General features: G+C 35.6%; 1 long non-coding RNA gene and 1 other non-coding gene across 2 annotated transcripts; both read right to left on the bottom strand.

Moving 5' to 3' along the window:
• Positions 1-2,206: 2,206 nt before the first annotated feature.
• On the bottom strand, positions 2,207-4,728 carry LOC127073850 (uncharacterized). The gene is made up of 2 exons (XR_007785881.1): positions 4,298-4,728; positions 2,207-2,530 (listed from the first exon to the last, which is right to left on the bottom strand). It is a non-coding gene; the product is annotated as an uncharacterized LOC127073850 (long non-coding RNA).
• A 10,603-nt stretch (positions 4,729-15,331) lies between these two features.
• LOC127076989 (U1 spliceosomal RNA) lies at positions 15,332-15,495 on the bottom strand. Its single transcript, XR_007786985.1, has one exon. It is a non-coding gene; the product is annotated as a U1 spliceosomal RNA (small nuclear RNA).
• Positions 15,496-22,522: the final 7,027 nt, after the last annotated feature.

The following is a 22,522-nucleotide window of genomic DNA, read 5'->3' as shown; positions in this document are numbered from 1 at the left end:
TAGATTACCAAAACCGCATGCTCGTTAATACGGTTCTATCAAAGGGTCATGTGATACATATTCATGTATATGACATCGAAATCTCTTTGGGTCCTAACAAAAGATAATTAAGAAATAAGTAAGAATAATTAATAAACAATAGTGTTAGGTAAGTCAAATAATAACTTATAAATGTCGCAATATTTTCGATTGTTCCTTGATGTTCATCACCCATGGTTAGTAGAGACATTTTGCTGAATGCGTTTGAGTATTTGTTGCTGACAAATTAGGTAGGTTGAGTGTATATTGTAGACAATGTAGATAGGTTGAGTGTGTTTGATGGAACGTCAGTACAAGGATTTGCATGAGATGCTTCCCCTTTCTCTACATGACTACAAAACTTCAGTACGAACCTCTATTGGGGCAACTCCGTTCTCGCTCGTATATGGCATGGAAGATGTACTTCTAATCGAGGTCGAAATTCCTTCATTAAGGGTTATCATGGAAGCCAAGCTTGATGAAGCAGAATGAGTCCAATCCAGATTTGATCAACCGAATCTCATAGACGAAAAACGCTTGACTGCTCTCTGCCATGGTCAATTATACCAGAGAGGTCTCAAGAATGTTGTTGACAAAAAGGTTCTCCCTCACATATTCCAAGAAGCTAACCTAGTTCTCAAGAAATACTCGCCAATACATTCGGATCCACGAGGCAAGTGGAGTCATAACTATGAAGGACCCTCTGTCGTAAATAATTCCTTCTTAGTCAGAGTCCTAATCCTCACCACCATGGATGGGGAGGAGTTTCCACTGCCAGTGAACTCCGATGCAGTCAAAAAATATTATACCTAAAAAAATGAACAAAGTGCCTGCTAGGTTGACATCCGAGGCAAAAATGGGTATCCCGGTGGACCAAAAAAAGAAATGTCCAGGAAAAAATTAGGGATCAAATAAAAATTGAAAATAAGTCTGCTAAGTCGAAAACCTGAAAAGGCGACTTAGGAAAAAATGGGTATCCCGGTGGACAAAAAAAGAGAAAAATGCCCAGGAAATTTTTAAGGATAAAGACATTTGAATACAACACTTGAGCCTACTTCATCACAGGTAGAATTCAGACAGAAAAATATCAGTCCAATCATCGTCAACTGAAGCAAAGTATTGAGATTCAGGTCTTACAAGGGATAATATTATGTGTTGTAACCATTGGAGGAGTTAGAATAGAATCTCCAGTAGTTGTGATAACCTAAGGTCCTCTCCATTACAAATTCTCTAGTCCAGTTATCGGAAGTCAGAGAATCAAAGTCTACCACTAAAAAAAGGAGTATCGCAGTTGTAAATCCCATTCATTTCTCTCACAAAATAGCTCACATTTCTACATAACATGCATAATCTCATGTATCATATAAATTAAGCATATACACTGCATACATAATGCACAAAAAACATCTCTTTTGTGACTAATCTATCTTTCACTCCATAGCCCCCACTCCATAAAAGTTTAGCTTCCATTCCATATCCCCAACAAAAAATTTTCCAACAATAAACTTATTCTCCTTACATTACACCCATTCCTTTCTCAAAGGAAGAATTTTTGGATATTTTGTATTCAATCCTCTTCTACCTTGAATACCCGAAAAGTTTTCGACATTCGTGCATTCAAGTTTAAGATGATTAAATAAGGGCAACTGTCATACCCCAAAATTTTCCCTTCTTTTTTCATTTCATCTAACCCATGACTCATGATCCATTTTCATACTCTTTCCCTAATCATCTATCATGAGACATTCACATGCACTTACTTTTTTCAAATAACATCATTGATTCAAAGGTTTCTTGTTATTTATGGTACAAAGCATTGAATTGTAACAAGGAAGTTAATTCATGAGCTAGGGTTTCTATGGTGCACTTGTGAATCAAACCTAGGGTACAATATGTTACACTTGACTTGAGATGTTTATTTATCTTGGATTAAGTCTTTGGAAACCCTAATTCCGATCAAGGCGTCCTAGATATGAAATTGGAAGTCATTTTTGAAGTTTGACTTTGGTCAACAAAGTCAACCATGGAAGGTTGAGTTTTTATTACCATTCTCTTTTGAGGTCTTACATGATTAGTTGATTGGTTATTTTCTCTTTTGGTTTCAGGACTTTATAATTTACATTCAAGGATTCAAGTATTTCAAGACTTAAATGTTCAAATTTGAAAGATTTGAGGGAAAAGACATAGCTTGAGAATCAAGTCATAAATTGCATTCAAAGGGAAATATCCAATTACAAACACCAAAAGGTCATTAGAAAACAATATAGTCACAAATTCTACAAAAAAATCACATTTTGACTTGAGGTTGACTTTTGATCAAATATTGACTTTTGGTCAAACAATTGACTAAAGTCAATCTGACTACCTAATACTACTTTTGTCTTCATCCTCAAGACATTCCATTTTTCCCTCCAAGTTCTTCAAGTGCTCCATATTCTTGATGCATTCCAAATCATCTTCATGATCCATGATGCCATGCCAAACCAAAGTGATATTCACCCTACCAAATTCACTTCAACCCTCCATCAATGAGAATAAGTCAGCATCAGAAACATACTCAGTTATATTGTATCATGATGAACCTTAATATACATTCCATGCACATACCAAACCAAGTCATGACATTCAATGCATACACACACACACCATGATAGTCTAATCACCATTGCTCATACACATTACCGATACACACATCAATGTATAACACTACACTAACACTTCTACTTTAATTTTCCACTAACCTTCCTATTCAATTTTTAGAAATTTTTCATAACCAATTTTCCATAACATCTCCATTAACACAAACTAATTGATTCTAAAACTCTAATTGTCACTATCATTAACCAATTGACATTTCCAACATCAACAATAACTGATTCACTAACCAATAACAATCATTAACTAAAATCAATTCAACCAAAACAGTTAACCTTTTTCATTACATATATCACATTTCAAACACAGTCAAGCTAACTTAATTAACTGCATAACTAGCATGTTTTTATAGCAGTTCAACTTTTCAACTTTTCTTAATTTCAAGTTCCAATTGATTTGCAATATCCTAATTGTTTATAACCTAAACATACTAAATGATCTTTCAATTAAGATGTAAATAGATCAATTAAGCAATAGTTAGGCATTCAAACTAACATCAACATTAGTCCAACTAATTTTCCTAACTCCTAACTGATTTAACTAACAATGATTCAAACTAAATACTAACCTAACTAACAAAATTTCATCACTAACTCTTACATTCACTAACAGTCCAACTACCATAATTATAAACACCATCTACAGTTCAGTTAAAACCGTACTAACTGATAACTCTTTTCTAATTACTAAGATCTAACTACTAAGATCTAACTAACTGTTAGTCCACCAACAGTTAACTCACTATCAGTTCAGTTCCAACAACTAACTACCAAATTACTAATTGATTCACTAACAGTCTAGCTACCATAGTTCAAATAAGTTCACTAACAATTAACTCTCAAATTTATAATTGTTCCAACATAATTTACAAACTCCTAATTGATCAACTAACATTACTAACTAGTTTAACTACTAACTATTTTCTAACTAACTTTTTCCATTTGTCTAACATCTAGTTTGCCTCACATGTATTTTCTAATTCTAACCAATTAACATTTAACTGTTCCAATTAGCCAATATTTAAAAAAACCTAACTATCACCTAACTGATTTTTCCTAATTCTAACCAGTTAGCATTAATCTAACTAACAACTAACATTTTCAAACACTAATTAACATAGCAGTTACGGTCTAACAGTTCAATTAACATATCTAACCAATTACGAATCCCATAGAAATTCAATTAACCATTCAAACTAACCCTCCTAACATCAAACTAACTATGTTAATCCCTAACTAACTTGCAAACTAACATTAACTGAATTTAACAACTGACCTAAATCTAACCTCTTTTGCCCTAAAACTGCCCAAAACAGTTATGAATTTCCCTCCAAATTCGACCTTCACAATCTCTATATAAACTACACTCTCTTCAATATCCTTCAACAATAATCACATTCAATCTCAGATTATCACTCTCTGTAACTCACTCTCCCCTCACAACTACATTCAAAGCTCTCAATCACCATTGTTGAGCAAAACTTCACCTTGAAGTTTTACTTCAACTGAGCTAGGCCCCACTCTAATCTAACACTCAACAATAACACATAGAAAATTCCCTACAGACTAAATTCAGAAGAAGAAGAATAAATCACTGCAAGAATTGAAGATTTGAAGCTTCTTACCTGATCACTTCTTTGGTATTTTCTCTACAACTTCATCTTCAAGACCTTCAATGCTTCCTACAGCGAATCTCCGCTCTGTAAATAGGTTCGTCTTCTACAATTTTTCACTTCTTTGCCTCAAACTTGTTACCAGCATGTAGAGGTTGTTGAGGGGAATCAAATACCCAAGGTTTCATGCTTTGATTCCCTTTCCACCGTGTTTGATTTTTGTTTGAGTGAGTTAGGGTTCTTGGAGTTCTTTTGTGGTTTGGATGTTTTTGTGAGATGCAGAGGAAATAAAGCTGATAACTGGAGAGAGGAGAGGGAGAGGTTTCTAGTGATGGTGATTTTGTCCATTTATGGGTTGCTCCGCTGCCTCCGGTGCGGCGACGCAATTTTCGATGAGGGAACATACAAGAGACGGAGATAACGCAAGTTAGGAAGGAAACTGAGTGAACGAATAAAATCCGATCCATTCCATTTCCTTTTCCCCTTTCACGTTGGGCCTTAGACATCAAGCCCAAAGGGATTTTCTACCTGACACCTCCATTATTGCTTACGCACCCCTCCCCTCTGATTTCAAACAAAATCATGGCATATGGGCTTAACCATCTGGGCCCCACGCCCAATTGATATCTAAACATCCCATTCCTTCCAATCACACCCCATGGAAGAGTGAAGTATTTATTTATTTATTTTATTTTGATTTCTTCTTAATTATTTTCTTATACACATTAAAAATACACAAAAATACCTTTTTTTTAAATAGTCATTAAGATTAGTATAGTTCATAAGGTTAAATTTTAATTAGGTTAATCTTTTAACTAGACTTGATTTTTTAGGTTTAATTTCTAATTCAATTAGGATTATTTAAAAATTAGAGTTAACATGTTTAATCTCAATTTCTAATGCCATTTGTTTTTTTCTCTCATAATTTCATGTGCTTAATATGTAATTTTTAGCATGATCCCTTATTTGATGATTAGTTGAACAAATTCATTTTGATCAGTTAAATAAATTTTGTTTAATTAGGCTCTTGTATTACTTTCATGAACACTTGCATGCTCCCCTTAGGATTCCTATTCATTCAAGTTATCATAAATCCTTGATCACTTGATTGAGTTAGATTCTGAGACTTGTACTATGCTGGATCCATCAAGTCAACCTCAAGTCCAATCACATTCAACATCCTTGAGATAGAAGGACATCAAGACTTGATCATGCAGAGCTTCATCCATTCAAGAACAATTTGCCTCATCCTTTTCAAAACACCTATGTAATTATTATGCGAATTGTGCGCCACAAGCCTTAAGCAATAGATAAGAATGAGAGGGATCGTTCATATCCTTATTCTGAGTATATTTGAATACGGTTGTAGGTCCCATTTATTCAACGTATTCACCCCTATTCATAGACTTTAGTGCAATTTAAACCAAAACACTTCTCAACTTTCATCCTCTACCAACACTTCAACAATCAACATCAATAACACTTTTCTCTTTAGACCAAACACATAACTCTTTGGACACCCATACACTATTGAGGTTAATCACATTCTCTTGGTTAATCATATTCTCTTGGTTAATCACCTCCTTCATGGTTTAATCACCCTCTCTAGGTTAAACACCCATCTCAGAACCATACATAGCTCTTGAGGTTAATCAAATTCTCTTAGTTAAACACCTCATTCATGCATGCTTGCCTTGTGAGACTCAGGCTTAGGCAAACCCCTTTCATGCATGTTCGCCTTGTGAGACCCCGACTTAGACGAACCCCTCATTCTTATGCATTTATTCCTTGTGAGACTCAGGCTTAGACAAATCCCCATTTCTTTTATGTTTACCTTGTATGACTTAGGCTTAGGTAAACCATTTCTCATGCATGTCTGTCTTGTGAGACTCAAGCTTAAATAAACTATTTCATGCATGCTTTCCTTGTGAGACTCGGGCTTAGGAAAGCCTCAATCATGCATGTTTGTCTTATGAGACTCAGGCTTAGGAAAACTCCTCATTCTCTTGCATGTCTTCCTTGTGAGACTCAGGCTTAGGCAGACCCCCTCTTTGTAGGTCTTGATCCCTGGATCTAGACAAAACCCTACAACTCTGCATTAGCTAATCACCAGTTATTGGTTAAATGTCACCGTCTTTGGTTCAAATACACCACCTTATGGGTTCAAACAGTACACTCTTGGTCCAATAAATAATTTCACCATACCAACAACACCTTCAACATTTCCCAAATCTTTTCCAATTCATTCACAAACCTTCTTTTCAATTCAATTTATTCACAAACTCTTTTCCATAAAACAAGTTTCTTTTCATAAAATAACTGTTATAATTCATTCCTTAACATCCAGACTAAAAGCTTAGAGCATCCGAACAAGGATCAAAATCAGCTAACACCGAAACACTTCTAGGATACGATTATAACATTGTTCCCTAAAAATAACCAACAGATTCATAGTTTTCTACCACAAACTATGGAGCTCTGATTTTCTCATTGCACTATGAGAATACGTAGGCACAAGACTTTGAATCTTTGGCGGGCACATTAATTAATAAAATTAATTTTCCCCTTTATTTAAAATCAATCGCAAGTAACCTTTAGATAATAACATCCATCAGTGCAAATAAGAATCAAAATGGTTCCCGTTAAGCACAACGAATGTGAGGGATACTAATACCTTCCTGTGCATAACCGATTTCCTTACCCTTTTTCTCTTTGGGTTTTATTGATATTTTCCTTTTCTCTTAGAATAAATAAAACTCAATGGTGTCTCTGTTGTATTTCAAGCGTGTGACACGCTCAGGTATTTTTCATGATGCGACAGTATCAAAACACCATTTCAACATAGTCTATTATTGTCGAAATGCTTTGCATGTAGAAATTATAAAGTTGGCGAAATGTAGACAAAGTGTGTCTTTGGCAGAAGTTTAAGACTTAGATTTATTTTTTGTTTTTAGCCGAGTTAGGTTAGTTGGAGACTACTTGGTGTGCAAGAAATATCCTATAAATAGGGAGGTACCCTATCATTTTTTGTAATGTAGTTGCATAGAGAAAAACTGAATAAAATTTAAGTTTGAAAGTAGAGAGGAAAATTCTACAAAATTCTTCTTCTTCCCTTTTCTCCAAAACCCTAAATTCTTTTTCTTCCCTAATTCATCTTTTCTTTTCTTCTTCAATAATTGTTGCGCATATGAGTCATCTTGCAAATAATGTGTGGTTGGTTCACTTGAGTGAAGAGTGAAGAATGAGAGGAGTAATCAATCAGAAAGATTGATTCTTGTTCATCAAGATTGATTCAGAATTCTCCAAGATTTGGTGAAATTCCACATCAGGAATTAGTCGTAATTCCAACATCAAACAGAAAATAGTTCATAAAACAAATCAAAACTCTCAGAGAACAAAAGTAACAAACTAAACCCTCCCAGTGTTACATATCAGAGCAACAACTAAAGTAACTTGAAAACAGTAAAATAATGAAGAAGATTTCTACGTCATCCTTAACTCAACAACAACTAGTGCTCTTCTACTTGAGTATTTGTACCACAAGTGTATAGAACACCACAAACAATATAACCAGGGGGTGAGAATACATTCAAAAATGTTAGGGGTGTATAAAACAGCGAAGGATAGCATAATTCATAAAAATCATAAATCCATTTGAATCATTCATAATAATTACTCAATTACAATGCATATATGTATGAAATGCATCCACTCCTTTACTCCAATGCAGGTGGTACCAGATTTGGACATCAGAGTTATGTTACTGACTTATCCACACACTCATGGTTCCTCTCTAAACCCATACTTGTCACTGGTCCCCTCTTCTAAACCAGCAACTCGTCCCTGGACCGAAGTCCGTCACTATCAAACTCATCATTAGTCCCCTCTTTTGAACCATCAACTCATTTATGGACCAAAGTCCATACAACTATCTCCAATATATATGATGCATGAAACAAAAAAAAATCAATGCATAAATCATCACCAAATCTTCTCTAGACCCACACCATTGCCAATATAAGGCCATCATCATAGTTCCTCTCTGAACTACACATCTCAACATAACTCAGCATAATATATAATTATAACACAACATTATTACTCAACAACTCTCACAAACAATGGTAGAAAATAGTATTACACAATCATAAACATTCGGCAGGGTCAACTCATAACTCAACCGAGCCCACAAATAATTCTTTCACTTTCAATTAGAATTTTAGAGTCACAAGACATACTCTAACTTTAACTCAACTACTCATCAACTCGACTCTAAACTTGTCAGCGACTCGACAATCCACTCATTTTATTCACACAATTCTAAACATGATGACTCAACTCACCAAACTTGTCAAACTCATCAAAACAACAGCAAAAAGTTACTGCCATCGAAAATAACTCGTAGAATCAAACCGACGATGTAAAAATAGTCAAATAGGGGCTAACGGTCAACCCATCGTGTTTGACGGTTGTCACCCCTAAAAGTCACCCCTCATACTCAAAAAATCGTCATCGTTGATGGTCTGGGGACTCTGCGCTAGCCAAGGAGCGCTGATATTATCCTAGGCGTATTTGGAGTCACCAAAGAGGAATACATGATTAATGAAATTCATATTTTTTGGATTAAAATGAGTTTTTCATGTCTAATCTTAGAACTGCTTTCTATGATTTCAAACACCATGATCCATACCTCTCTTGGATCCTTTCTCATATAATCATTAATTTCACTTACAGTTTGATGTGCATAATCCATTTCTTATTTGACATTGTCCTATAAAAAAGAAAAGTAAACAATATTAAACCACTATTAAAATTTCTAAACTTCGTGAATTTTCCATATGTTTAACAAATGGTCCAAAATTTGCACAAAAACAAAATTTTATATATTGAACTACACTTTATAAGAATAAATGCTACACTTATATTAGCCAAAATTCCGAGAAAGGTATGAATTTTAATATATGCTCGCTGTTTCATTTATATCTAACATCTTCTTTATTTCTTCCTTCACTGACCGAGGTCAGACTCTTATGCAACAACTTGGAGAAAGACTTTTTATAATTGCAGACTTACTAGCATATCAAAATATAAGTTGAAGATCTTTAGACTCTCATTTCCTTCCTTTTTTATTTTGAATGGCAAACAAATCAATGATATAAATAAAGGAGATACACAAAGTCCAACAATACAAGAGAGTCTTGGGGGAAGGAATAAGGAGTACCAACACCCAGAAAAAAATAACACAAGAAAATACAAGAAAGAAAACCCCCCAAGAAAAAATACCCCACCCGCACACAAAATCAACTACAAGGAAAAAAATAAACAAAAGATCCCATAAAAACACAAAGCTAGAGCTAACCAATACAAGACCACCTGAAGAGCCACATACCCATAGAAGGAGCCATCAAGAACACAACCAATGGAGGTCGAAACCACTCACATCCTTAAAGGTTAAGAAACATGATATGATTCTCTATCCAGGTCAAGAAGACACAAGAGTTATCTGCTGACCTATTAAGATACCATTTCCAAGTTAAGAAGATGTACCTATTCCACTTCTTTTTGAGTCACCGAAGATCCAGAGAAAACTATATCCTTCAGGAATTTCCAAATCAACCAAACCACGACTTGCCAAAGCATCCTCAACCTCCCCATAAATCTAATAGCACCTAATGAAGTTCTAAACATCTCAAAAAGAGTAATAAGGTGACCAGGAAACACAGTGCACCACCCCAACCAGCTAAAGATCCTATACTAAACGAACGACTCAAACTCACAAGTCATAAAAAGATGAGAGGCATACTCAACATGAAGGGAACAAAAGGGACAGGAAATAGTCCATGAGGTCAGATGGAAATCCCTCTTAAGTAAGTTAACTCTGGTAGGAATACGGTCCCAAAGAAGCTGCCAAGAGAAAAGTAAGACTTTAGAAGGGGCCCAAATATACCAAATGGTCAGGAGAGCCAAATCAACTATACCAATATGGTGGTTAGGGGGAACGAACGCACCAGAAGGAGAGAATAAGTAGAGGAAATATAGTGACTCCCGTCACTCGACTCGACATCTCCACACATCCCTCTCTGCAGTAGGGATGAAACCCATAATCATAGATTGGAAATCAGTGAAAAGGGCCAACTCATAATTGAAAAGAAATTGTCCCCTCCATTTAAGGTCCCAAATCCAAATCTCCCCCTCTCATCTGCCAACCTCCCTCACAGAGCTAGAAGACTGGTCAGAAATCGAGAAAAGTCTAGGAAATCTAAGGCTAAGAGGGGAATCCCCAACCCAAGTATCCTCCCAAAAGGAAGTAAGGAGACTAAAACTAACTTTCAGAGAAATTCCATCCCTGAACTAGTCAAAAGTGTTTCCAACTCTAGGGCCCATAAGGGAACTTCTCCACCAAGGTGAAGCAGATCTGAGACAACTGACTCTCCCAGCCATGATAAAAGAGGTAGAGGCGACATCATATCTAGCAGTAAGAATATCACACCAAATTCCAGAGGCCCCAAAGAGAAGGTGCCACCTCCACTTACGCATGAGGGCCAAGTTAACCAACCCAAAGTCACAAACATCAAGGCCCCAAAACTTCTTGAGCTTATAAATATTCACCCACTTGACTCAGGAAATATTAGACCCCCTTTTCACGTCTCCCCAAAGAAACCTCATATGAATCTTCAATATATTTTTCCAAACCTTGACAGGTATCTTTAGAAAAGAAAGGAAAAAAATTAGGGATGTCATTAAGAACAAAATTAAGGAGGATCACTCTACCACCCAAGGAAACATACATATGCTTCCACAAAAGGATCCTTCTAGAAAGGATATTGACTAGAGGTTCCCACATGGTCACCAACCGAGGGTTAGCTCCAACAGAGAGTCCAAGGTACTTGAGGTGGAGAGACTCATACTTACAATGGAGGAACTCACAAGCAAGGTCTGAGAAAGCCTGATCAGAATTCACCCAAATAAGAGAGCTATTAGCAAAGTTCACACAAAGGCCTAGAGCAAGCTCAAACCCACAAAGAATGGTCTTAATGGTCTGTAAACTGTCAATAGTATCGTTGGCCAGGATAATCGTGTCATTTGCATATTGAAAATGAGAGACCACCAAATTTGAGGACCCAACCCTAATGCACGACAACAGGTTCAGATCAACTGCCCTAGAAAATAAACTACTCAAGCCCTTGACAACTAGGAGAAAAAGGAACAGTGCTAGAGGGTCACCTTGCTTCATCCCCCTTTGGATACTAATCTCACGAGCCGGGAAACCATTGGCCAAGACGGCCAGATTACTAGAAAACATACAAGCTCTAATCCAACTCCTCAATTTATCATTAAACCCAAATCTGAATTGAAGGAGAAGAGCGATCCATAACACAGCGGAATTTAAAATTTCTCCTTTAGTGATCCTTACGAATGGGCATGATCAGTGATAGAATCGTTACCTCTTGTGGCGATTGTAACCTTTGATGCAGATCTACGGAGCGATCACGAACGTTGAATGATGACAACGCCTCTACTCAGTCCACACGAACGGATTCCTTCAATCTCAGTGCTAGCTGCTACGAATGAAGGCTTTGAGTGAGTGAGAGAGAGAGAAACGAAATTGCAACTGCACAAATGCTTCTACACAAGGGTTCTATTTATAGAACCACTTGTGTGGGCTGCAAGCTAAAAAGCCCACTCAAGTGTATGTGTCCCATATCTTATAATATTCCAAAATCACTTAAGCGCGTGGTACCTTACCATATTTCGTATTCTACTTAAGTACACCCTACTTTACAATGTTCTATAATTCAATCAAGTGCAGCGTACATTACGGTATTCCTTAGTTACTCTATCTCTCATCAATCTGTCCTTTTGTGTGTGACCCTGTAGGTTTTCGCGGCATTGGCAATTATATTAAATCACGTATTTAACATAATAAACAGTGAGTGGTATCTAGCAACACATCACTGCTACCCAAGACACGAAAATGTCATGTGATCTGACAAATCCTTTTGTGATAATACTTATGTGTACAATTACCCTTTTGCCCTTATGTCTACATTGAACACAAGGCATAGACCGTGTCGTCCTTGTCCAGTTCAATATTGGGCCCATAGACATTTATCCTGTTACGCGGGATGGGCAAATTCCATCTAGGTCACTCATGTCCCTTAGCATGCTTCGTGGAGTACCCATCAACTGTCTTTATGGTCATCCAGTTACGTACAATGTTTGATCAGCAATAAGGCACTCGACTCTACATTTAGGGTCCATAGTGGTTTCAGGTCGAAGGGTGGTATACACCATTATCACCATGAGAATAACTTATGACACTTTGCATAACATTCTATATAGTATTCTCATAGCGGGTCAATCCAGTATAAATATTACTCTTAATATTCATACCTATGTTTAAGACTTGATAACTCCTTATCCATGATCCATGAGATGTGATCAATAGTCTATATATACATAATAGTCTTAATGCTTTAATGTTATCCCACTTCACAATAAAGCTCGACTATGGATACTTGAAGAATAATCTCTTTATGTTTAATGTGATCTCATGATTAAGTCATACTTGATACATTAAACGAACTATCTATTCTAGGGACTTTATTAGACAAACATAATAAAGAAAAAACCTTTTATTATTAATAAATAATTCGATACAAGTACCAAAATTTTTGGCCTCTAGGGCTTACACCAATGAATAACATATAGTCAAGAAAGGACCAGCTAACAAAATCATAGGCTTTCTCAAAGTCAACTTTAAAAAGGAGGAGACAAGATTTTTCTCCGTTTGACAAGGTCAAGAAGCTCATTCACCACAACCACCCTGTCAACTAAGAGTCTACCTTTGAGGAAAGCAGATTGATTGGAAAAAATGAGCTTATCTATAACACTTGAGATCCTGGCAACCAAGACCTTGGAAATGGTCTTATAGAGAGACCCTACCAAGGGAATGGGTCTGAAATCCCCTATGTGAAAAGGGGAATCAACCTCAGGAATCAAAGTGACAAAGAAAGAGGTAAATCTACGGGGGAGATTAGAAAACATATGGAACTGAGCAAACATCTCCCCAAAGTCATCTCTAAGAAGGGACCAAAATCTCTTAAAAAATGAGAGGTTAAAACCATCAGGGCCAAGACTCTTTTTTCCATCACAAAGATCCATTACACGGTCAATCTCAGATAAGAGAATGGGGGAAGTAAGGCTAAGATTATCCTCAACAGAAATGGAACGGAAGAAGACACCGTCTAAGCAGGGGGAGGTCAACAAAGGGTTCTCTAAAGTGGTTAGTGAAATGGTCAACCACAACCCGGAGAATCTCAGAAACCCCTTCAACCCAAACATCCCTAACCTTGAGAGCAATGACAGTATTCCTTATGCTCCTGCTCTTAACACATGCATGGAAGAAGCCCGAGTTGGCATCACCATATTTGAGCCAAATGGCCCTAGATCTCTGCAGAATCTTGATTCAATATATTTTCACTTAGTGATTAAACGTCAAGATATTATTCACTTTTAACAAGAAAAACTACATTGTAAATTAGCTTGTTGGCTTATAATACTTTCTATACTAGTTTTCCTAATTAGTAGTTCGGTTGAACTGAACACCATTTTTATGTCCATGTTCTTATCATTTATTTTTAAAAAATCATTTCTAACTATCTCTAAAGGCTGGTGATTATTTTTGGCGACTTTTCCATCTAACATGTTTTGTTCTGCTGCTATGGTTGATGATTTTTTCAGATGTAAAATGGTCTTAAGGAAAAAAAATTGGCAGAGCGTAGAGAAAATGATTTGAAGAAGCAACATTCACAAGTTATAATGTTACTTGTTGACACTCTAAGCTAAATAAGGTATTCATATCAATACTTCTTCATTGGTTTTAGTCTGCAATAATATTTTTATTTATGAAAATATAGGCATTTAAAGTTTTACCATTAGTGAAAATAAATAACTTTAGAAAATTATAAAAACGGATCTAGTTGATAAATGGTTGATTTAAAATTTTAATGATTTATAAATATACCATCGGTATCTTTGAGCTTTATAGAGAGCCCTTTGTTACAAAGTAGTTGATGAAGCTTTATACATTGTAAGTCATTGCATCTTTCACGAGAAGCTGTAGATACCCAAAAAGGATTAACTATACCAATTTTTTTCTCTATTATCTTCATTTGGTTGTGAATCACCATTGCCTCCAGTTTTGCTTGTAGTTTCAATGAAATGAGTATATTTTGGATTCATTTCCGTCTTTCCTGTTGAGCCTTAGAACTCCTTAAAACTTTGTGAATGTTGTAACTTAATTTTTATTTATTTACAAACATCATGATTCGTATCCCTTTTGGATCCTTTCTCATATAATTCTTAATTTCACCTACATTTTGATGTGCGTCAGCTTGCTACTGAACCACTCCATGTTCGTGTTGGATACTAATATAATCTGCTTCTAATCATTCCTTTCAAAAGAAGTGGTGTTTCCATATGTCAAACAACTGGTCCAAAATTTGCACATAAGCAAAACTTGATAGTCCAATCTTAATGAGATTCTAGCATTGTTATTTAAAAAATGGGGTAGATATTTGTTTATGATTCTGTGACTGAGCTTATGTTAGTATAAGAATTTATTACATGCATAATGTTTTAGATTAAAAGAAATTGAGAAAGTGAAAAGGTAAAAAAACATAAATGGTAAATGATGAAGAAATATTAGTAATTTTGAATTTCTTTCTTAAACATCGAACATTCATTTGGGTTGAAGTTGTTGTGAATCATGATATGTACTTGAATCTGTCTGCTCCCAATTCAAAATTACCACGGATTAAACCTAAAAGGATCATATTGAAGTCTTCAATAACAGATGATTTAGTTTTTTTCTCAAAAATCATACTTTTGTTTATAAATGAAACCGTGAGAGGATTAGTTCATCTGCATGTTGTGTCATTGACATAAATTCTCTATACCAAACCAGTAAAAAAATTATTATTACATCATATTCTTTTGTGCAATGCTGAATTTAAACATACCATAGCTTTGATATTAGAATAGGAGGGGACAACATGGATGCAGCCCCCACTACAACAAATTATAAGGTTGGTTCCACCGCTTTAATAGACCTTAGGATAGCAACCCTCCTAAGGAAATAAAGGTAATTCTCCTAGACTAGGCCATATGTCTTCATGATCACCTATTGACCCCATCCAGCTAAGTATTTTACAATAAAGGTATTCAAGTTCTATTATACTCTTGCTTATTTCAATACCTTTTACCTTATTTCGATGTGGGACTCAACTACCAGTAAGAAATGTATTTCCCAACTTGTTTAAGAAGGATCAACAAAAGGGTGCACGATGGTATTGATTGTGGTGTAACATGGAGTCAGAGATAGACGAACACATGTTGCTGCAATGTTATAAGAGCATTCATAATGCTGTTAAATAGTAACATCGAAGAGAAAATATTTCACATATTAAATGCACTATATGTGTTATGATGTTGTCACTTTCATTAGATCTCGGATTCCACACTAAATGTGTTATGCTGTTGTCTCCTAATTGGTCTAATGGATTCCCTACAAAATAATCAAGCCAGTAGCTCGAATGCAACCCAGTTGTTAACTTGTGGACTAACCAACATACTCTTTGGAGCACTCCCAAATGTGAATCATTAAAAAGTTTGACTTTCAGTTTAACATGGTAGACTTCTAATGCTCCAGAAGCTTCATGGCTTACTAGTGAGAAGTTTCTCATCGTCGAAAGCCATATTTCTACAAAAAAAAGTGGAGAGACAGAGTGAGGATACAACAATTAAGCCAACTATTAAGCTACTGTCAACTTTAACCACTTAAGCCAAATCAGATGAAAATCACTACAGAATGTTATCCATCTGCCAATTAACTACTCCAGTACTATGAGATCACAACAACCAGATCTTCATAGCATAATGCAATTTACATGCACTATATTATACCTAGATCAGCAAGTCACTCCAATACTAAATAGAATTGGAACAACAACAATAAAAGTAAAGATACACGCATGCAGAGATACTACATAATTATGACAAAACACTTCTCACAATCATTCCATCAAACACATGACATGCATCCTCCATTCTCCTAACTTTTCCATACATACCCACCAATTCATTCACCACAATGATATCTCATTTTAACATTAGACAATTTCAACATTTTCATAAGGCAATGCATTCATCTAGAGGGTTTTTCCATAAGCGATTAAAACATAGTAAAACTAATAGGAAGCGAAAGAAGTCCAAGGAGTTCCAACTTGCAAGAAGGTTGCTTCACCGAAAGAATCATCATCCAACCAAAAACAACACACGAATAAGCAACAATCGTCACTCTAAGCAGCGCCCCAAACATAGTTTATCATGGAGGCTATTAGGGTTATGTAGGGTTAAATTCCATGGAGGAAGAAGAAGGAAAAGAGACGTGGGGAATGTTGTGAGTGTGGGAGAAAAACTGTCATTGGCAAACTATAAATGATTTTTGTTTTTAAATTTAAATTAAAAAACAAATTAAAAAAGTAATTTTGTTTGAAAAATAAAATAAAATCCACATGAATTTTAAAAAAATAATAAAAAATAAAATTAAATGACACAGACAAGCCAAGTCAACAAATAATGCACTCATGGACCATAGACATGAAATCTTCACATTACAATGGAGAATAAATAAAAATTCTTTTACAGGAGTGTAAATCAAATATCCCTTACATTACAGGAGTGTCTTATATTAGACCTTGTTATATTTATACTACTTAATTGATAGTGTATTAGATGAAATTGAATTTTAAAAAGTCATTGAATTTTTCAAGTAGACCGTAAAAGTTGAGACTATAACTATGTGATCAATTGCTCTTCATGAATTTAGATTTAGATGATAAAATGTAAGATTTGTTATCTTTTATTTCTCTTAAGATTGAAAAATAATTAGTAGGAAAAAAAAACAAATATAATAAAAGTTTAATGGGTATGCACTAATAGTGTAAAATTATATTGTCATCCAATATGAATTCATCACTTAGCCATGTCATATTATTAACTTAAAAATTACAATTCATCACTCAACCATGTCATAATATTAACTTAAAAGTTATAGTTTGATGTGGAGAGATGCATGATGATGATTGGTTGAGAGTATAAAATTATTTTACACTTTTAATGCATATCTCATTTTTTCATATAATAAAATTGAATATGAAAATTGAAGCAAGGTGAATAATCATGAATACGATCATGTATGATTAGAAATGAAGAAGAGGAATATGTTATAAATAATGGATTTAATGGAATTTAATTTTTTTATTGAAGTGTATTGAAAATTATGGGGTGAGTGGTGTCATACATTGAAAAATGAGAACACGACTTAGCGAAGCGCAATCACACGCTCGCGGGATGGGCTAAACAAAGTCACCATCAAAATTTATTATTCCTGAAAAGGAAAGGGGAAATATCGATAAAATCCAATAAATAACGACAATGATATTGGCCGTCGCAACGAAATCAGATTTCGGAAGTCGATTATGTAAGGGGAAGGTATTAACATCTCTCACACCGTTTGTACTCAACGGGAACCATTAGGTTAGGTGTGTGTTAGTGTTAGCTTAAAAATGTTAGGCTTCTCCAGTTATTATGAGGGAAAATAAAAATAGGACCAAAAGAAAAGAGAAAGTGTTTTTGGAATTTTTTATTAATGTGTCTGACAAGATTTATAAATCATGCTCCTACGTATCTCTGGGTGCAATAGAGAACTCAAGGCTTACGTAGTTCTAGATAGAAAATGTTTCTTTATTGATTGATTTTAGCGAAAGTTACTTTTTATGAATAGAAGAAACATTGTTGGCTACCCAAATCAAGTGGAGAAGGGAACGTTTGCATCACGATCAAATGGATTTACAAATCAATATTTGTAGGCAATGTCACAAGCTTACTCACACGTTCAAGTGGACAAAAAACGTTTTTGCGTCGTATCAAGATAAAATACCTTTCATTTGTGAAAAGGGTTTAAGGATCAATCATGCGACAGAGAGAAAATAGTTTGATTGGTTTGAAATGTTTTTGGATGATGAGCGAGTTCAGAAGGACGAGAACTAAATCTTGGTTCCTAACTCTCGGGAATTCGTGGACTATACCCTGTTCCTTTTTCATCTTATTTGTGAAAGAGTCTTGATATTTTTAGACGTTTTGAAGATTAATTTGAGAAATCACACTCGAAGCTAGTGGAGGTTTATTAAGTGTTATGGAATTGATTTGAGGATGATGAGTGTTTCGATTGGCGAGAACTACATCTCGGATCCTAACTCTCAGGAGCTCGTAGACTACACCCCGTTCCTTTAACCCAATTTCTTGAAAAGTGTTAAATAATGGTTAAGTGTTTTTTATTTTCATTAGGAAAATGGCTTGATGTTGGATCAGGCATTTGATTATCGGTTGCAAAATGGTTTGATAAAATAGTTAGAGAGTTTGAAAATGGTTAAAGAGTGAAAAGTTTAAGAACTTGGGAATGGTAGAAATGGATTGAAAATAAGGGTTTTAAATGATGAATGGTTTGGTCTTTGAGAAAATACTCGACGTTGTATCGAGTTTTATTTTTGTTCTTTTTGAAAAGGGGCTGATTTTATTCTTGTGTTAGAAACTACCTAAACAAACCAATAAAAAATAAAGCGATATAATCGTTACACGTCATGGGAAGTGGGGTACATTTTATCGAATGAGGATATGAGATACTGAAACGATTAAAGAAAAACCCAAACAAACAAACGCAAACAAGTGAGTATCCGCGCACATAAAAAAGTCTGATTGTAAGAAAGCCCAAGAGTAAGCTAAAAGATAGGAGATATCAACACACGTCATATGCACAAATGCACGTTCATCTTAATTAAATCGAAAGAAGTAAAAACAAAAGTGGAATGTGCATGAATCAAGATCATGATGCGGAGATGTGAATTAACATCACATAACACAAGGACGTGCAAGACAAATGGAAATTGAGTTTAAAATTGACTTAAATGCAATGACGTTGGATCGTTGTTTGTTATCATGAATCGTAAGAAATGCTAACGTGAAATGTATCATTGAAAAATGGAATTGAATGGGAATGAACTCATACCCTCAACCAAGAAAAAACGTAAAGTGAGGATCAATTAACATAGTGGCAATGCAAAGGGTATCAAACTGTGATGAAGTAAACCCCACAATCAAAATTCAAAATAAACAAAAAGTCGAGAAGTGCACGCAAAATTCCAAGTAATGTGCTCAAAGTAGGTTTGTGCATATCGACAATAAATGGAATGTCATATGCAAAGGGTCATAACGCGACGGAATAAAATTATTATATGGAGAGAAATTCAGCAACACAACGGCCTAACAACATGTAATCGAGCATTGAGTCCTCGGTCAAATTCCACAAACAAAAAAAGTAATGGTAACAAAGCTATTACATTATTATGAATTTGTTGAATCCACGAATCTAATTAGATTAAGCAATGCAATAGTGGATTTTAACGTGCAAGGCATAACATCACATAACTCAAAGTTACCGCAAACGAATCATGACGTAATGCAACCTAAAGTTTAAAACACAACATGGAAACGCAATCAAAAACCAACATGTGAACACAACGACATGCCATCAATATATCGAAAGAAAATTCAGTGGAGTAGCGGCATATGAACGATGTCAAATCCGAGGATTTATTCCGATTCAAACATAAAAACCAAACAACAATGAAACAATATATATTTTCACTATTTTTACAATGGTTACAAAATTTCAACGAACCGAAATGAAAAGGATGTAATACCCAAAAATTTACCCTTCATTTTTCCTAGAAGCATACGCTTTACACCTCATGCATGCATTCATTTTTAGGTCATTTAACACATTGCATTTCATCATGTCAATCAGAATTAGATCCAAGAAACTTTATTTAAAAAATAAAAATAAAATAAATAAATAAATAAATAAATAAATAAAAATAAAAATAAATAAATAAATAAATAAAAGAAAAAATCCCAGACTTGGACCTCTCTCAAAAGCCCACTAAGCTACCAATATTAGGCTATAAATACTAGAGTTTCAGTGAAACAAATATGGAATTCTATTCTATTACCCTGAGGAAAAAGATAGTGAGAGAAGAGCTAACAGAGTTCAGAGCAGCCTCTAAACCCTGAAGGGAACTCAACTGCACAGAATCACCTCTGCCTCACATAAACCCTAAAGATTGTTTTGTAAACCTCATGGGTGCAACTCAATTTCAATCAAGCCCTCCAATTAGGTTTGCCCTATATCCATCATCTTTATGCCTTTAATTTGAATGTTTTAAATGTATGAGGTATTATGGGTGAATTTGATACCCTTTTGATGCATGTCTTTTTTGTGAATTTTAATGGCATGATTCATGTGGTTACATTTTGATTTGGGGGCAACCCTTGATTACCCTATTTTTTTGTCTCTAACCTGTTTGTTGAGTTTTTGTGAGGGCTCACATGACTTTTGCAGGGATAACTTGCGTGGTTTTCCACTTTATTTGTGGGATACCCCCTGGAGTTTTCATTCCGATTACCTGTACTGACTCACTTTCTTTGATGGTGTTTAGCTTGGAAGGATCCTTGGGTTTCCCATTCCTCTAACTGCTGTTACTTTGGATCTTTATCCGCGTGGTACTTTTACATTTTTCCCGCATTTTACTGCTTTCCTAGCTGGAAGACCTCAATAGGAGGCAATGTTTTTGTGTGTTTTTTTTACAGCCTTTTTTGCATGAGTTCACCAAACCCTAACCCTTCATTGATTTTTCTTCTCCTAAACACACGTTTACTCCTTCTACTACAGGTGAGTAAGTCTCCAAAGGTCGAGCATCCGGTAGATTGCGTAGTAACGTCGTTCGTCCAAAACCCACTCCATAACCCCGTAGTTAGCCGAACTACGGCTTGCTCTGATTCTCATTCCAGATGAGATACGTAGGCATAAGACGCGATTCTTAGCGAGCACACATCCTCCCAACCCATAGGTCAGCCGAGCTACGAAGACTCTGATTCTCATATTCAGATGAGATACGTATGCAGTGGATGTGACATCCGCGCGAGTCATTTTCATTTAACCTTTTTTTTTGGTAAACAACACAAGATAAACTCACACCCTTTAGACAAGAACTACAAAAGTGGATCCCGTAGAGTATTACGGATACGTAGGGGTGCTAATACCTTCCCTTCGCATAACCGACTCCCGAACCCAAGATTTGGTTGCGAGACCCCGTCTTGTCCTTTCCTTTTTCAGGTTTACTTCGAACGTTTCCTTTCCCTCCTTTGGGACGAATAACGCACGGTGGCGACTCTTCTGTCATTTTCTTTCGCCGGTTGTTTTTTCGCGCACTGTATTTTTCAGGTTGCTACAACTGGCGACTCTGCTGGGGACACTAAGAAGTTGACCTCTTGCTGGTCCATCTTCCCTAAGCGAGTCCCTCCTAACTTGTGTGATTTCTTGTTTATTGGGTGTTCATGCTTTTGTACATTTATTTGCTTACCTGCTTGCTTGCATGCATCTAATGCTTTTGATTCATTCTGTTTGGTTCTATGAGCTTTGAATATGCATGCTTTGCACTAAATGCTTTATGAAATGAAATTGCTTGATGATATGGATATGAGACCACTTGGATTTGTTTCTTATTTGATTGAACTTGATGTTTGATAATTTTCATGTTCTGTTTTGGTTTATTGCTCCCATTTTGACCCTAGGCCTTGTCCTAGTGGTTAGTGCTTAATGTTTGAGCTTTGTTTCAGGTCAAAGAGCACAATTGCTTATACTTGATGATGTGCACTCAATTGGAGTTGGTCCATTGCTTGCTTATGACTAACCTTGAGCTTGTTTTGTAGGCTTTGAGACTTGTGCTTAGGCCTTGTGGATTGCACCTTTGTGCATTGCTTTGCTTGTTTGTCTGTTTATGTACAGTTGACTGTTGACCATTAGCTTATCTGTTTGACTGTTTGAGCTGTGTACTGATTATGTTAGATTGATTTCAGATACATTAGTTGCTATAGTTCATTGTGAACTTGCTTTTGATGTTGCTTGGTTTCTTAACCAATTGAGGTATAGCATCACTAACTTCATGTAGTCTGGAAGACCTGGCTTGTTACTTGGCCAGGCACCTGTCTGAAGTCCTCCTTAAGAGGCAATGTTTGTGCTTGTTTATCTTTGTCCCCAAGCAGGAAAAGACCTTT

This window comes from Lathyrus oleraceus, chromosome 4 (genome assembly GCF_024323335.1).
Source record: "Lathyrus oleraceus cultivar Zhongwan6 chromosome 4, CAAS_Psat_ZW6_1.0, whole genome shotgun sequence".
NCBI classification, from domain to species: Eukaryota; Viridiplantae; Streptophyta; class Magnoliopsida; order Fabales; family Fabaceae; genus Lathyrus; species Lathyrus oleraceus.
This window is presented reverse-complemented; position numbering and strand designations above follow the sequence as displayed.